The sequence below is a fragment of the Mizuhopecten yessoensis genome, unplaced genomic scaffold (genome assembly GCF_002113885.1).
Source record: "Mizuhopecten yessoensis strain PY_sf001 unplaced genomic scaffold, ASM211388v2 scaffold8853, whole genome shotgun sequence".
Lineage (NCBI taxonomy): Eukaryota > Metazoa > Mollusca > Bivalvia > Pectinida > Pectinidae > Mizuhopecten > Mizuhopecten yessoensis.
This window is the reverse complement of record NW_018407755.1, coordinates 156,433-171,745: the sequence shown is the minus strand read 5'-3', so window position 1 is coordinate 171,745 and position 15,313 is coordinate 156,433. Positions and strand designations below refer to the sequence as shown.

The following is a 15,313-nucleotide window of genomic DNA, read 5'->3' as shown; positions in this document are numbered from 1 at the left end:
GTCATCTAAAACAAATGTTAAAAAAAACTGATTATGACTCAGATTTGAGCGTCTGGAATTTAATCAATGAAATGTTTAAAAATATCCGTTCAAATTATCAATGCATGTCTGCCACATCGGAGATACTGAGGCAACAATGATGTGGGCGGGATTATTTGGAGAGAACATTCATTATGTGTGGGCATGTGGGCTAATAGCTGTGTTAACTGTTATTGTGGCGGCATTCCTTCGCACACAGCATTCAGATGCAGAATTTGATTAAATTACAGACATTTAAAACGATGGCCTCGTGCAATAGTGTGATGCAATATGCATAGATAGTCCCTTACAGCCTTTCAAATTTAATCTGAATGCATCTAACGTTTCGTAGCCGGCTGTGCGACTAATGTTGGCGTTACGACAGTGTAAATGTGGCGTTACACTGGCAGTGTTTTGCCAGAGTTCAGCGTCGGGGACATGAATTATGTAGTGTTTTATCATCAGTTGTTTGGGATCTAACTGCCGGGTGGTTCAGTGTGATCGTGTCGATGGCGATAATAAAGGAACACTTAACTCACAAACGTCTGTAATCTCTCACAACGAGGTGTCATGAATAAGTCATCGAAATTCCAGTAGCTACTATCACTGATTGGAAAGACAAATTTCCAGTCAGAGATTGCAATTTTTAATTACCATTTGAAAGAACTTTAAGATACTTTATTGATTTGATGAAAGCTTGATTGCTCAAGGTCATACAAGGTCAAATGGGTACAAAATAAAAACATTAATCAGGAGTGTGTTAACAGTTAAATATGCTAAATAGAAAGTGATAAAAAGCTATATTTTACAATATAGTTAAACCACATTCCTTTGAAAGCCTTTTGTCATGAAGGTATTCAATAACAATATCAAAAAGTGTTTTAGCTTATTCACCCCTGAAGACACATTTGAACTCCTCCACTTCAAAGGTTGGAATAGTTCATTATGAAATTTCAGGGGTGAATGTTATGATGTAAATGATGGGTTCATCACAGCTAAAAAACCAGGTTCATATCTTCCTGCTTCAAAAGGTTTGGACGTGGAATGAAAAAAGGACCATTCCTTAGATGGACAATGATTGCTTTTTCCCTTTTTTTCATCTCTGTATAACCAGGAATCATTTCCATTTTGTTTGCATATACATATAATATGTTTTATAGAGAATGATTTACTCTAGATGTATACATTAAGTTTTCCATTTTCATTGTAATTCGACTTCCTAAATAATAAACTTATGTTTTGAAATCATCAGTGTACAGTATTTTGAAGTATATAACATATTTCTTTGGATGTAGTTAGTCTATATAAATAAAATTTATTTAAAATACATTATAATTCCAAATTAACTTAATTTAATTTTCATAAAATTGTTTAAAAAAAATGTGCTTTAGCATATGACCTTCACAGCATATTTAGTCGCTTTTTCATTGAAATGTATTTTCAATTAGTTCCTCCCTTAATAATCCACTCTCCCTTCAGCACTTTACCTAATATGTTAACTCATTTACCCCTACAGTTTCAAAATGGTCTTGCCCAATCTTTGATTTGGTAAGGTCCAAATGTGACTTTAGGGGTGATAGGTTAAATGCTGTTTTGGCATAAGAGTATGAATAAAAAACATGATAACTATAGAACAGCCCAATACAGGAACAGGAATTACAAATTGTTCAGAACTTGTTTTGTGTGTGTTTATACTCTATAAATAAATATTCATTAAAATAAGATTAATTTTCAAATAAGATATTCATTAAAATAAGATTAATTTTCAAATAAGATTTACCTGTCTGTCAAAATGTAATCTAAATGATACAATGAATGTAAATTTCATGGTTGATATACTTTGAATCCATTGCAGATGGGATATTTTTTTTTATTTTTTTTAAACTTTAGTGAGAAGAGTTTTCTCCCTTCGTCCTGAATCACAGCTTTTGAGTTTTGTTGTCGAGTTTGTTATTTTGCTCCAGGATATTTTGTACTCTTAATTCATGTAGTCATCAAGCACATACATGTATGGTCGTCTTAATGTTTTTTGGTGAATTTTATCAGGAGTACAACATTAGGTTTTATGTTACTTGTATACTGGCTATTGTTTTATCAATTAAACACCTTGTAGAGGTACATGTGCACTTCCTCTCATTGTAGATATTTGGCCACTGTTTACTGCGATATCCACCAAGCGTGAGAAATAACACTCCGATTCTCTTAGAAGTTAGAGTGTTTACCAGGTCAGAACACCTGTCTAGATAAGTCTCCTGTAGGTGTATTTTACCTTTGAGTTGTACCCGAGATATTATCTATCTTTGAAAAAAATCTTCCAACTCAATTGTACACCTGTCTTGAAACATTTTTTTACCTGTCATTCAGAATACTTTGAATCGGGTGCAAGTTTATTGAAGATTACGATACAGTGATACAAAGTATCTTTCTAAAATGAATTCTATTGAAATATAACAAGCATTGAATGAGTTAAGTTCAAACATGTTTTATTCAAAAGCTGGTATTTTTAAGGCACAGATTTATATAACCCCCATAGCCACCTTCAGCAGGATTTGTAGTAATTTCTTTGTCAGTTTGTGCTTATACATGCATCTATGCATCCAACTTTAATAAAGATTGTTTAGAGTACAATATGTCCAAACTGATAACAAAGCTAGTTTACACAATAACACGGTAATAATGATAAATACACACCTGACTACATTTCGGTGGTCATCTACAAGGTGGAAGGTATCATAATACCAGTTTTGAAGAAAAATTCTTGTGTACAATTAAAGATATCTGTGCGAATATCCCTCAACAGATTTAAGCAATCAATATTTACCCCATGATATGGTAACATGGAGTTCTATACACCTGTAATACATAGAATTCGGTGGTATGATGCATTGGTCAAGTTTAAAGTGTAAACAAGTTGTACTCAGGACCACTTGGAAGCTGGGAGTTATATTTAACTGATTTTTCACCTACAAATCTTCTGTACGAGATATAGCTATCTCACGATTCCCTCAGTTGATTTAGTACTATATATATATATATATATAACATTAACATCAAGTTTTACACCTCACCGATTACATTTTGTTGGTCATCGGTCAAGGCTAAAGGGTCAAAAGTAAATTTACCACTTTTTAAGAATTACTAGTATACATGATTTCTCACAAACACATCAGATTTAGTTCATATCTTACAAAATAGTTTAGTAACATCCAGTTCTACACTTTATAAGATTTTAGTGGTCATCAGCCAAGATTAACTCATTCACCCCTGAAATTTCATAATGAACTATTCCATCTTTTGATTTGGAAGAGTTCAAATGTGTCTTCAGAGGTGGATGAGTTAAGGGTCAAAGGTCAGTCTGGACCACTTGGGAAGGTTTGGAGGTAATATCTATGTGTCACCCTGCATGATCACTTTGTAATTATTAATTTACAAACATGAAGTCTTTTATATGATAGAAGCCTCTTGGTAGAAAAAAGTACAAGGTTTATGTAATTCCGTTGTGTATAGTTGTGCGCGTCAATTTGTCGAGGACGATATAATCAAACACGACCCACTTTGTTTAAATCTGACATGAGAAAATATGTGCTGAGGTTATGCACCGGGTATTATGTACACACGTCTTTCTGATAAAATTCTAATTGTGTTTAGCAGGATTGATTGAAATTCAAAGGACACCCCAGTCAGCCAGTCATTTTGTAGTGTGTTATGCAAGTAGATGACTCACTCCCTCGGTTAAAGAATCGGGTATTCAGGTATTTTCAACAGTAAATGTCATGATTACACGTTTTGTATAAAGATCATGATCACTTCATGTAGCCGGGCTGTATTGTACAAAGTGACGATGTTAAACCACACACTGGAGGTCGATCTTCGGCCCTGGGGGGCAGTAGTTTCATACCTACGAATAAAAAGTCAATTTACACAAATTTTCATGACCTTGCACTTTTCGTAGTTGTCTTGATTGTCAGGATTGGAGTGTAAAGTGTTTCTTGTCAAGTTTATGGGGCAGTAGGAATGATCAGCATGGGGCAAATAAAATACACAGACCATTATTGAGGACATGCACATCTTACACTGGCAGGCCAGTGTTGTCAAACATCAATTACCTAAGTACAGGTAACAAAGCCACAGGTGTATTGATTGAAGGGAAAATGGGGGGTTTCTAGTGAACATGTAAGCAGATCTTGTCTGCAGTGGTATTTAGGTCCCATTTTGTATCGCAAATCAATCTTCCCTCCCTAAATTTTATTTGAATTTAATCTCAGCTCTGTAAGTCTGGAGAAGTAGTGCATTCTTTGGAACAGATTTCCAGAAAATAAATTGCGCACCTTAATCCTAAAATTCTCGTTATACAAATCTGAAAAGTTTTATCGGGAACATCTGGTCACATTTTTTTTTTACAAACATTTATAACCAGTCATGAAATTGAATTCATGTGTTAAATGCTTATGATGAAATATTGCAGTTCAAATCACAGAGGAAGCATTCAATGATGGTCTGGTTACCATTAACAACTCTTAGATATACGTACAAATGTAATACCAGACATTGAAATCTTTTGCCTGTGAACACAGGTGTCCCATTCAGGATCTTCGTACCAATGCCTAAAACTTCAACTATAATACAATGCGAACCAATTTTTCCGGCATGACTATATAGCTTTGATACTCATTTCTGAAAAGAAAACCATACATTGCGCCCGGGACTTTCATGAAAAATAATGAGATTTAGAAAAGGAATAATCAGCAACTAAACAGTGAACTGATGGCGAAAAATCAACAGATCTAGACTAAGATTCAAATTCTGGAATTCAGATTGTAATATTGCTCTAACCGATTGAGCTACCTGGTCAACGCAATTGTCTTGGCCCAAGTGTGCTACAGTTATATCCAAAACAAAAATAAGGGGAGGTAACTGTATATAAAAAACACCACAATGCAGTGGGACATGGACCCTTAACCCTTTCACCACTGTAGACCATAATGGACTCATCCAGATCAATGTATGGTATGGAGTCTACTAAAGTTACATGGGGGTGAAAGGGTTAATTGTGATTTATAAAGGGTATGTTCTCTTCAAATATTTAAAAAATAAATTGTATGTCATGTGGTATCAGTAAAAGTCATGTTTTATCATATTGAAATTTGTCAGTCTGGGCATTTTCTCTGTAAAACAAATGTCTGCATTGATGAGGCTTGTTTGAAACTTAAAGGAGGTCTTAGCTGCTACATGCCAGCCAAAAGGATAAGGACTAAAACAACTAATGGTGGACTAAGATACAGGGTAATGAAGGATTCATGGACTCGCAGAGGTTTTCGACATCAAGAATAACTTTATATTACCTTGTTTATATGAAGAATAACTTCCCAAAACATAGGATAATACATGACAAATACATATGTTATTTTAAGTGCAAGATCCGGTTTCCTTGTATTAAATATCTATACGAACATCATTTGATTTAACAGTAGATATTTTGATATCCGTTTTCAGGAACACGGAGTTGTTTTGTTCTGATCACGTCCAGGAACTTGGGATTTATTTTAATATACATTAAGGCCTAATTATAGACTATTGATGTATTTTAATGTTTTGATCGGCTTATAATACGTCTGGAGTGCTTGGACAAGTGTTTTGTACCTGTCACCTGTAGTGTTGTGTCTAATGTTCATGTAATGATATTAATGCCTGGAGCAGATTGGCCGTGTTTGTACCAGGATTTGACAAAGTACATTATAACATGAAGGATCTGTTGTTTCCTGTGAACAGTGTCAATACAAGGGTTTAAAAGTGGTGAACGTCGGCTTTCTCTTTCATTACCTAAAGTTATTTGATATTGGGCTGTTCATGGTTCAATGAATGGTCAGTCACTTAAGGTTTTTCTCACAGCTCAAAATTTTATAAGCTTACCAATACTGTAAAAAACATTTGTCAAGGATATTAATGACTTAATTACTAATTACTAAGACAGTTTGTTTTATAATTAAGATTATCACCACATGTCAGGAAATATGTAAAGAATTTTGTCTCAATTTTAGAAAAAGATATCTTTTAAATCAAAACATAATTTTGAAAATTTGGAATTGCTTATAATCCTTGTCAAGCTAACAAGGCAAGCGTTGACCATGACATACTTGCCAAACTATATTGTGTACATTTAAAAAAAATTGAAACAAGAAATAAAAGAATTAAAAATTAAAATTTACTTTGGAAGGATGATTTTACATCAAGTGCATAGTAATGTATTATTGATAGACATGTAAAAAGAGAATTTTCATGATTTTTACGATTTTTATTTTCAATGAAGTTGTCCAATATTCCTGACAATTGCTCTTGAAAAGGCTTACAATGGTAAATATTGATGTCCAATACACACCAGTACAACCAGAATTTCTATATCTCGAGGGGAACCTGAAATCTGATACCATAATTATGGTACATATCTAATTTTCTATTGTATCCATTATTTGATATCCAAAGACATACGAGAGGTAGGTTGACATCGACTTTGGCTAACGATAGCCGATAGCTTGCTTTTCAATTATCATGTAACGTGGATTTAGTGGTACATTCAGATGTCATGTTTGTGTAAGTGTTTAACATGCGTTTATCATGTTTTAAGTAGAATCGAATGTAGTAGCTAATGTTTGTAAGTGTCAGAGGTCAAATACAAACTTGATAGCTTCATTGATCAGCATATCTTATCAAGCGGAACATTGCTCTGGCGTTGGAGAACATTTTTGCTACCTGTTCGTTAAGAATTTGGTGTTGATAGAAAAATAAATTATGCCTATAGCGTGAGATTTTAAGGGTCACATACGCTTTGGAGGTTTCTGTCTTTTAGACAATTTACTGGCACGTTTGCACCTGTGTATGTTTTACCTGTAGTGGGAGGAGTCGTTGAGGTGTGTAATGTAATTGTCACAGGACTCTGTAGTAAGGCAGTACATTAATAGCCAGTAGTAAAATGTGATGACTAGGGAATACACCTTTAACGAGACTGTGTATACAGGTAGCAAGGCTAAACCCTAGTCCTAGTATAGAGAGATAGGAACCAAGTCGGAGGTGAACAGATAACTCAGGTGAAAAAAACAGCAGGTAAGAATTGTATTATGTAGAATTCAGTATTGGCTGTATGACCTTGTAGAACCTGTCAGTTTCATTCTTCAATCAGGTTGTTGTGTTAAGAAGTGCTATTTTGCCCTTTGTACTACATAAACAGTGTCCCATTTTCTTTCCATTACCTCTGTCTTTCTTGTCCCTTTTCTCACCCGTCCTGGCCCTCTTCACCACTTCTACTTTTCCTCACACTCGCCCTCCCCATCTATTATCTAATGTTTCCTTTCCCTCCTGCCCCTCCTCTTCCTTTCCACATTCTGTCTCCTCTGCCCTCACTCCCTGTGTTCTCCTGTTACTTTTCTAACCTCCCTGTGTTCTCCTGTTACTTTTCTAACCTCCCTGTGTTTTCCTGTTACTTTTCTAACCTCCCTGTGTTCTCCTGTTACTTTGCTAACCTCCCTGTGTTTTCCTGTTACTTTTCTAACCTCCCTGTGTTCTCCTGTTACTTTTCTAACCTCCCTGTGTTCTCCTGTTACCTTTCTAGCCTCCCTGTGTTTTCCTGTTACTTTTCTAACCTCCCTGTGTTCTCCTGTTACCTTTCTAACCTCCCTGTGTTCTCCTGTTACCTTTCTAACCTCCCTGTGTTCTCCTGTTACTTTTCTAACCTCCCTGGTGCTGATCACATTACCCTCCAGTCCATTTCCCTTCTCAGAATGTTTCCATCCCTAATTTCATCTTTTCCTCCAGCCCAAGTACCTTAATTTGTGTCTCCATAACTTCAGTCTGGCCCCTTTATCAGTTCCCTGAACCTGTGTGTTACTGTCCCTTTGTGTCACTCTACTGTCTAAAGTGCAACAGTGACATAAATTAATGGGAAACTTTTATAGCACGTACTCTATGCTTAATTGAAAAAAGTCTGAAAACCTAATCGGACCGTACTAAAGTGTGTGATGCCTTAGATAATTCTTGATCATTATCGGAGATAAAAACAGCTATGCATGCACAGCATTGGTGTTGACGTGGGTCATAGAGGGCAGGCTAAACCACCAATTTGTGGGTAACCACGAATTGCCGGTGAGAAAAAATCTCAGGCATGCATGATCGCATAAAAAACATACCTGTGTTTAGAAAACATTGGCTATGAAGTAAATATTCTTTGTAACAAAATAACAATGAAAATCGTTTTAAAATAATCACATACCTACAGGTTGAAAATTGAGGGTTTGTTGTGGACAACAAGGAAAACCACCTGATCGTATTCTGACCTGAACAGGAAAATAAGATGGAAGATCTAGAGAGGAAAACGCAAAATTACAAGCTGAGAAAAGCTAGGAAGGAAATCAGAAAATAAAAATTGTACATGTATTGTTCTGAATGCTTCCAAACTTTAATAACAATAATTAAAGTTGTTTACAAGTTAAAACCACGTGGATGACTACACTTGGATTACATCAATTTAAATGTAACAGTTCAAAAAACATTTTCATGTGATTATAATGAAGAGAATTTTGTCTACATGTTTTCAACTTTTTGATGTGTTTTTATATGAAATACAAGGAAAGATTCGACTGTTGCTAGAACTTGAATTGAGAAAAAAGAAATGTAGTAAATGTGTTGAAGATTTGATAGAACAAATTGTATCAGTGGGTTTGATGTATAAGGCAAGTCTAAATACTTCTTCTGTACAATGATGAGGTGGAGGTGGAGGAGGATTTTAAGAGGTACCCAAGGATCAATCTTCTATAATTCCTTTTTTGAGATGTTTGCAGTACTCTACTCTACAATAACAATCATGTTGTAAGACGCATACTCACAGTTAATTGCACTCACTTTCTGTAATAACTTTGAGGTATTAAAATTACATGTTGTTAACCTTATACTTGTAACAGGAAAGAGAGTAGTGTGCTTCCACCAGGGGATCGAGGTTCGATCCCTAGGTTCCTTGTCGGACACTCTACCACTGAGCTGAAGGGAAATTTCCTCTAGTTTGAAGCTAGAAGGCGATTGTAATCCTATGTACAATTAAAATTAGCCACACTACTCCCCCCTTTTTAAATGTGTTTGCTCACAGCACAACCCAGGTTCTAACTCCCTGTCACCACAGGGAGGGCCACAGACACCATTTGTAACAGGAAAGAGAATAGTGTGCTTCCACCGGGGATCAGACCCACAATTAATCCCTAGGTTCCTAGTCGGACACTCTACCACGGAGCTATAAAGGGAAATTCTCTTTCTTGTTACATAATGATTGACTAGACTTATTCTCAATGGCCTGGTTTCAGTAATATCATGACTAGGACATTACTGTACATTAAAAAATATTTTACAAGGATTTCTAAGACATCATCAGATCCACCTCCCACAGTTTGTTTTTATACAGTGCATATTATGATATTAGGCTGTCCACCATTACTCCTTAACCCTTTTACCCCTAGGTAACTTGAGTAGACTCTACCATACATTCATTTGTATGAGTTCATTATGGTCTACAGTGGTGAAAGGGTTAACCTTAACATAGAGATGCACATTTCCATTTTGCAAATACATGCATTCTCCTTCCCGAGTAACATTCATTCCACCAATTCATCGCAGGCGTGTGTGCTCCACTCGCGGTGCTCTTGTTAGCTACATAGGTATAGCTACCTATAGGCTACAAACTGTCACCATTTGAAGGTGTTCAAGCTTTTATGTCATTTACTGTATATAACATGTTCAGCGGGTTTTTTTTTCATCCTTACTCAGGGACCTATGTACTATAATTATTTTGAAGGTGTTGAAATTACATGTTCTTAACCGTATACAAAGATGTGTTGAGGTGATCTTTTATAGACATTGACAAGGACCCATCTGCTATAATTATTTTGAGGGTAGAAAATAATGTATACAAAAAATGTGTTCAGGGGGGATTTTTAAGGCAGATCCACCGCCTATAATTATTTTGATGGCGTTCAAATTACATGGTATTTACGGTATACAAAACAGATTATGTCCTCCTATGTGTCTGTCAAAACATTGCCCCACTCTGCCGCCAGGTAAGCATAGCCCTTTAGTAGTACACAGTGTCTAGAGGTGTCGCACACAGCTATTTACCTATCTTCTGTAATCGTAATTATTGTGTATTGAATCACAGATCGGCACTGGTCATTGTCCGGCCTGGTCAGATTAGGTTGACCACAGGTGGCCGCCTCTCGTACAGTGTTAAACCCCTGTGGTCAGCGTAATGATAATGTCGAACACTCATTGTGATGATCATTGATCAACATTCTTCACGGCCTGTTCATGTGAAGTGTATCAACTCCATGTGTCATTTGTGACTTGCGTTACAGAAGATCTCTACCATACAGGAGAAGTATACGAGGTAAGTGTCACCTGTAACATGTATACCTGTCCTGACAGTAAAGTCTGTACATTACCTACCTGAGTTATATTACATTCACATATATAGATAGATTATAAATCTAGTTTCAACGTTTCTCACGATTTTTGATTTGTTTTTCGATAATCACATGCCTGTCCTAAAAATATACCATAACCTTGATCCCTTGTCACAGGTATCTAGATCTATCATACAAATGTATAAGGTTTAGAATTGTTTCCAGCCTTGTAATGCATATTTTTACAGTTTGAAGTACTGTGGGTAGCTTTTATAGGCAAGTTAAGCCTTGTACACCAGACGAAGATGAGAATATTGGGTTGGAAGGTTGCATACAGTAGGCTTTTTGCACCAAAGGGGTCAAGGCTTGCCCGTGAAAGTCCTTTGCACATTGAGCACAAAAGGGGAAGGTGAATGGTGAGAAAAGAAAAGCTCTTGTGTAGAGGGAGGAGGGGGAAATTAGGAAGGGAAGCTCTATAATGGTGCCAAAGTGTGGATTGGTGAGGGATTGACCATGTAGTTGTAGGAGGGTGAGAAAAACCCTTGTGCCGGGTTATAAGAGGGGGATTAGTTGGAAGGAAAGCCCCAGTGCCATCAAAGTGTGGAAGGTTGACAGGTGGGGGGTTAGAAGGAAACCCCTTGTCACCTAAGTGTGGATTAACAAAGTAGGGGGAAGGGGTTAGAAGGAAACTCCTTATGCACTTAATAGAAAAACAAATTTTATCTTATAATCCTCTGACTGTCAATATTGTTCCAATGCAGAAGTTTTCCATCTATTAATTGATATGTTTGAGACAATGATTACTTTGATAATTTTGTTGAGTTGTGTATTTATAGATATTTATTACCTATTATATATATAAATACTGTACAAGACATACAACCTACAAATGTCACCTATACATGTTCCCCTCTCCTTCCTGACATAAATCAACCACCATAAAAAAATAATGATGATAGCGGTAATGTGAAAAAGCTTATAACCTATCCATTGGCAAGATTGAGGCCAATTAATATAGGTAAGGATTGGGCCCATCATTGAAAGAAATACCTACAGCTAAGATTGAAACATTTGTCCTAAAATGTGTCCTGTTTGTTTCTGAACCGTATCTGAGGTAACACTGTTCACTCAAATGTCTTTAATAGCATCAATATAAATACAGTTCCAAACTGTTACTTGTGCTGGGTACTCATTCTAGACTGCTTCGAGGAGATGGCTCAATATGAGCTTATAGGAAGTATTGGATACTCCAGGCAAGAAACAAGTGAATTAATTTTAATCCAACAGATAACCTTAGGCGACACATTTGTATACACAAACAGTCAAACAGTGTTAAAAATTCTGATATGCCTTAAATAGAAGATATTTTTTTGGCCATGACAATTTATTACAGTGTATTATAGCTGAGTGGTATTGCGTGAGGTGCTGCATAACATGGTTGGTAGTTTGTGAGGTTGTTGACTGCTGGGACATAGCTTTGATTCTCGAGACAACAGGCTTCGATTGTGTCCTTGAATAAGACATATGACACTGGTTGCTCATTTCATCTGTCAAGAGTAAAGTATAATGGATAAGGTCTGGGTTGGATACTACAGTAGCAATGCTGTAGTGTACTTAAAGTGGCAATACACTATAAATGGGCTGTTGGAAATTCAGACCCATAAGAAGAAGGACACCTTTACACAGCTCCAGCACACATACATATGGAAGTACCATTGTATACTGTATATCGAGAAACTTTCGCTCAGTCAAATATTTGACTTCAATGGTTAAATCTTGATTTGCCCAGTGTAAATTTCGCCCTTCACATTAATTAATATAAAGGGAAAACGGTATATTAATATTTACTGTCATGATAAATCCACCCTTATTGTGGAGGACGCAAAAAAGTAAAATCAATCTGCAGCGTAAAATGTCCTGGTATACAATATATATAGTTAGATGCTCCTGAGGTATATGTGCTCCTTCAAACACTTGGTTGTGCTGTATATATTCCTTGCCATCCCTTTAACCCTTTCACCCCTATGTAACTTTAGTAGACTCTACCATGTATTGATATGGATGAGTCCATTATGGTCTACAGTGGTGAAAGGGTTAATGTTGAATACCTCTGACTAATTTTTGGAAGTAAGTGAGAGCACAATATTAATCTTATTTAAATGTACTTCAACCTTATTTATATTTTTTTTCCGAAAATCTATTTACCTAACAAGGTTTTACAGTACATTTTGTTCGACAGTTAAGTTGGAGTAGCCATTTATGTTTGGAAATCCTGGATCACCATTTTCATCTCATAAGAAACACTCGTTGATATGTATGCAAAAACATTTTGTTTTTAAATTCAAAGTCATTTTATACCTTTACTTTGAAATATTTCAAAAAATCTTTAAAAGTTGCTCACACAATACATAAAAAGGTTTGTGCAGCAGTGAAACTTGTCTGTCTGGCTAAGATTTGAATGGTATTACTTACTCATCACATAAAAGATGATGCTACAGTCAGGTGTAACGTAAGCTTTTCTGGGATATCGGGTCATAAAAGACAAAAACACTAATGTAAACGTCGCATTAAAACTTAGATGTTTGGGGAATGTAGTTGTGACCAACTCCGACACTTAATGTAAAAACATTGAAAAGGCAAAAGTGGAATTGTAAAGTATCCAGAAATCTGATATAGTTATTTTTATTTATTTCTCCTGATATTTAGTAGATGCTCAGAAAAATTGTTCTGTCATCAACTGATGGACTCTTGTACCAAGTTTTGTCACCTTTATGGGATATTAGAATAAATTTCAAATAAAAGATAAAATTATTAAAACTAAAAACAAAATCTTTTAAATAAGATTGTCATGTGTTTGATAATATCACTTTCGGGTAACATAAACAAAAATACTCCAACAAAATTTTGCAGATCGTTTTCCAAATAAATTTAATTGAAAGTTTTATTATTGAACGATTAAGATGACTAAGCTTTTTACTGATCTTGATCAAGGGCTTTTGAAATAAAAGGAGGCCTATAATGGTATTTCAGAGGTTCAGTATAATGTGTGCATGGACACCATACTTCTCTTTCAGTGATATATTAGGACATCTAAAAACTTAATGACGGTTATATATTAGTTAAAGTAGTCATTATGTAATACAACTATATGTGATTAAGAAACAGAATATCTTTTTTTTCTCCATTTCATCTTTACAATGCCCAAACTTATTGATTAAACTTAAAGATTTAACTCATCTACCCCTGAAGACAACATTTGAACCCTTCCAATTCAAAGGTTGGAATAGTTCATTATGAAATTTCAGGGGTGAATGGGTTAAATCTTCGGATAGGACAACTTCTGCCTGATATTACAGCCTATTTTGTGATTCATAATGCAAATAACCTCTATTTGTACACCATTGATTACTCAGTGGGGTTGAATGAAAATGAAAAATGAAAAATATAATTGCAAGGAGTTTCCGATAACTTTTTTCCTGGGTCCAAGGTCCATGGAAGTGGGATTTGTTTATGTGGTAAAATGCAAGTTTTTGAAAAAAGGGAAAAATAAAATTATCAATCTTAGTACAAAAGCAGTTAGTTTGTGTTCATTTGTTGACTGTTAATAATAATAAATCTGGTTTCCTCTTTTGCTGATGTTTAAATTTGTTCCCCATTTATTTCAAGAAGCTTTATAATCATAATTGATTGCTTGATCCTTTTGGGAAAATTTTACGGGGTCAAATTTGAAATTTAGCAGAAATTTTATAAGGGAAAAGGAGCTGTTATTCTGCTTCATGTGTTATTGTAGGAAAATCTCTGAAGGACAGGGACTTTCTAGATGGATGACTTAAAAAGTTCTAAGAAAAAAACAAATTAAGAATTCGCATCTTAATGAGGTCAAAGTTAGCAATTGTATTGCTAAAAACTTCTAAGATCAAAAATTAATTTGCCTTGGTTTTACAATCTTTCTCTACAAAGAGGAAGTTTATTATCCATGTAATCAGTTGATACCAACTCCTTTCACTTTTTTGCAGAAAAATAATTGGCAGTTTCCTTTGTCTATTTTCATAAAACGTGCATTCGGTCTTGTATCTTCACAAATCCATTGAAAATTATCTTTTAGATAAGAACAGAGCCAGCTGAATAAAACAAAAAATGTCTGTCGGTTCGTCTTGTCTTGAATTCTGTTATTGATATAACACAATTTTTTTCCGGACTATAAATACTGGTCGTGGCACTGAAATAGACAATGGCCTGCCGCTGATTTACAGACAGACAGAAGCTTTAATCCTGGGAGATGAGCCTGGTCTATCCTGAAATAAATCCAGCCTCGTTGAGATGAGGACCAAGACTTGTGTTGCCCGATTATAACAGTTATGCTCCGCAGTTGTTCCTCAGCGTCAGCGTCAGGCTTATCACCAAACATCGGAATTAATCAAAGTTACCGGAATTTTATAGAAGCAAGTTGCCAGGATGTAATCTTTAAGCTTCCACTAACACGTAATTATGGAAGATTTGGAGATTTCTAACCTTCCGTATTGGCTTTGATAATCTTCTGAAATCTTTTTTGTAAATTTTTATGGAAAATTTTAATAAGTAACAGTTTGTTCAGAGGAAAATGAGTTATAATTCAGCTTCAATAAGGGTTTTATCATGAAGTTGGTGCTGAAGAAAAACAGAATCAAACATGGCTATAAAGAGATTTTAATTGAGGGGTTCCATGATTAAGTTCAGCTTAAAGATTTAAACTGATAGAGGGCCACGGTGGCCAAGTGGTTAGGCGTCTGACATTCTGCTACCACTAGCCCTAGCTCAACCACTGGAAAGCAGCAGGGTTTGAAACCCACGTGTGGCAGTCGCCTGGTACTGGCTGTAGGGGG

At 35.6% G+C, this 15,313-nt stretch overlaps 1 protein-coding gene across 5 annotated transcripts in view; it reads left to right on the top strand.

Annotated features, from left to right (window-relative positions):
* LOC110456815 (kazrin-like) overlaps nucleotides 1–15,313 on the top strand; it is a 94,535-nt gene that overhangs the window by 31,840 nt on the left and 47,382 nt on the right. The window contains exon 1 of one of the 5 annotated variants that reach the window (XM_021507800.1): nucleotides 10,118–10,435. The exons of the other annotated variants lie outside the window; for them this stretch is intronic. The gene's annotated coding sequence lies outside the window, so the exon portion shown is untranslated. Of the gene's footprint in view, nucleotides 1–10,117; nucleotides 10,436–15,313 lie in introns of those variants that run through there. 5 annotated transcript variants of the gene reach the window in all.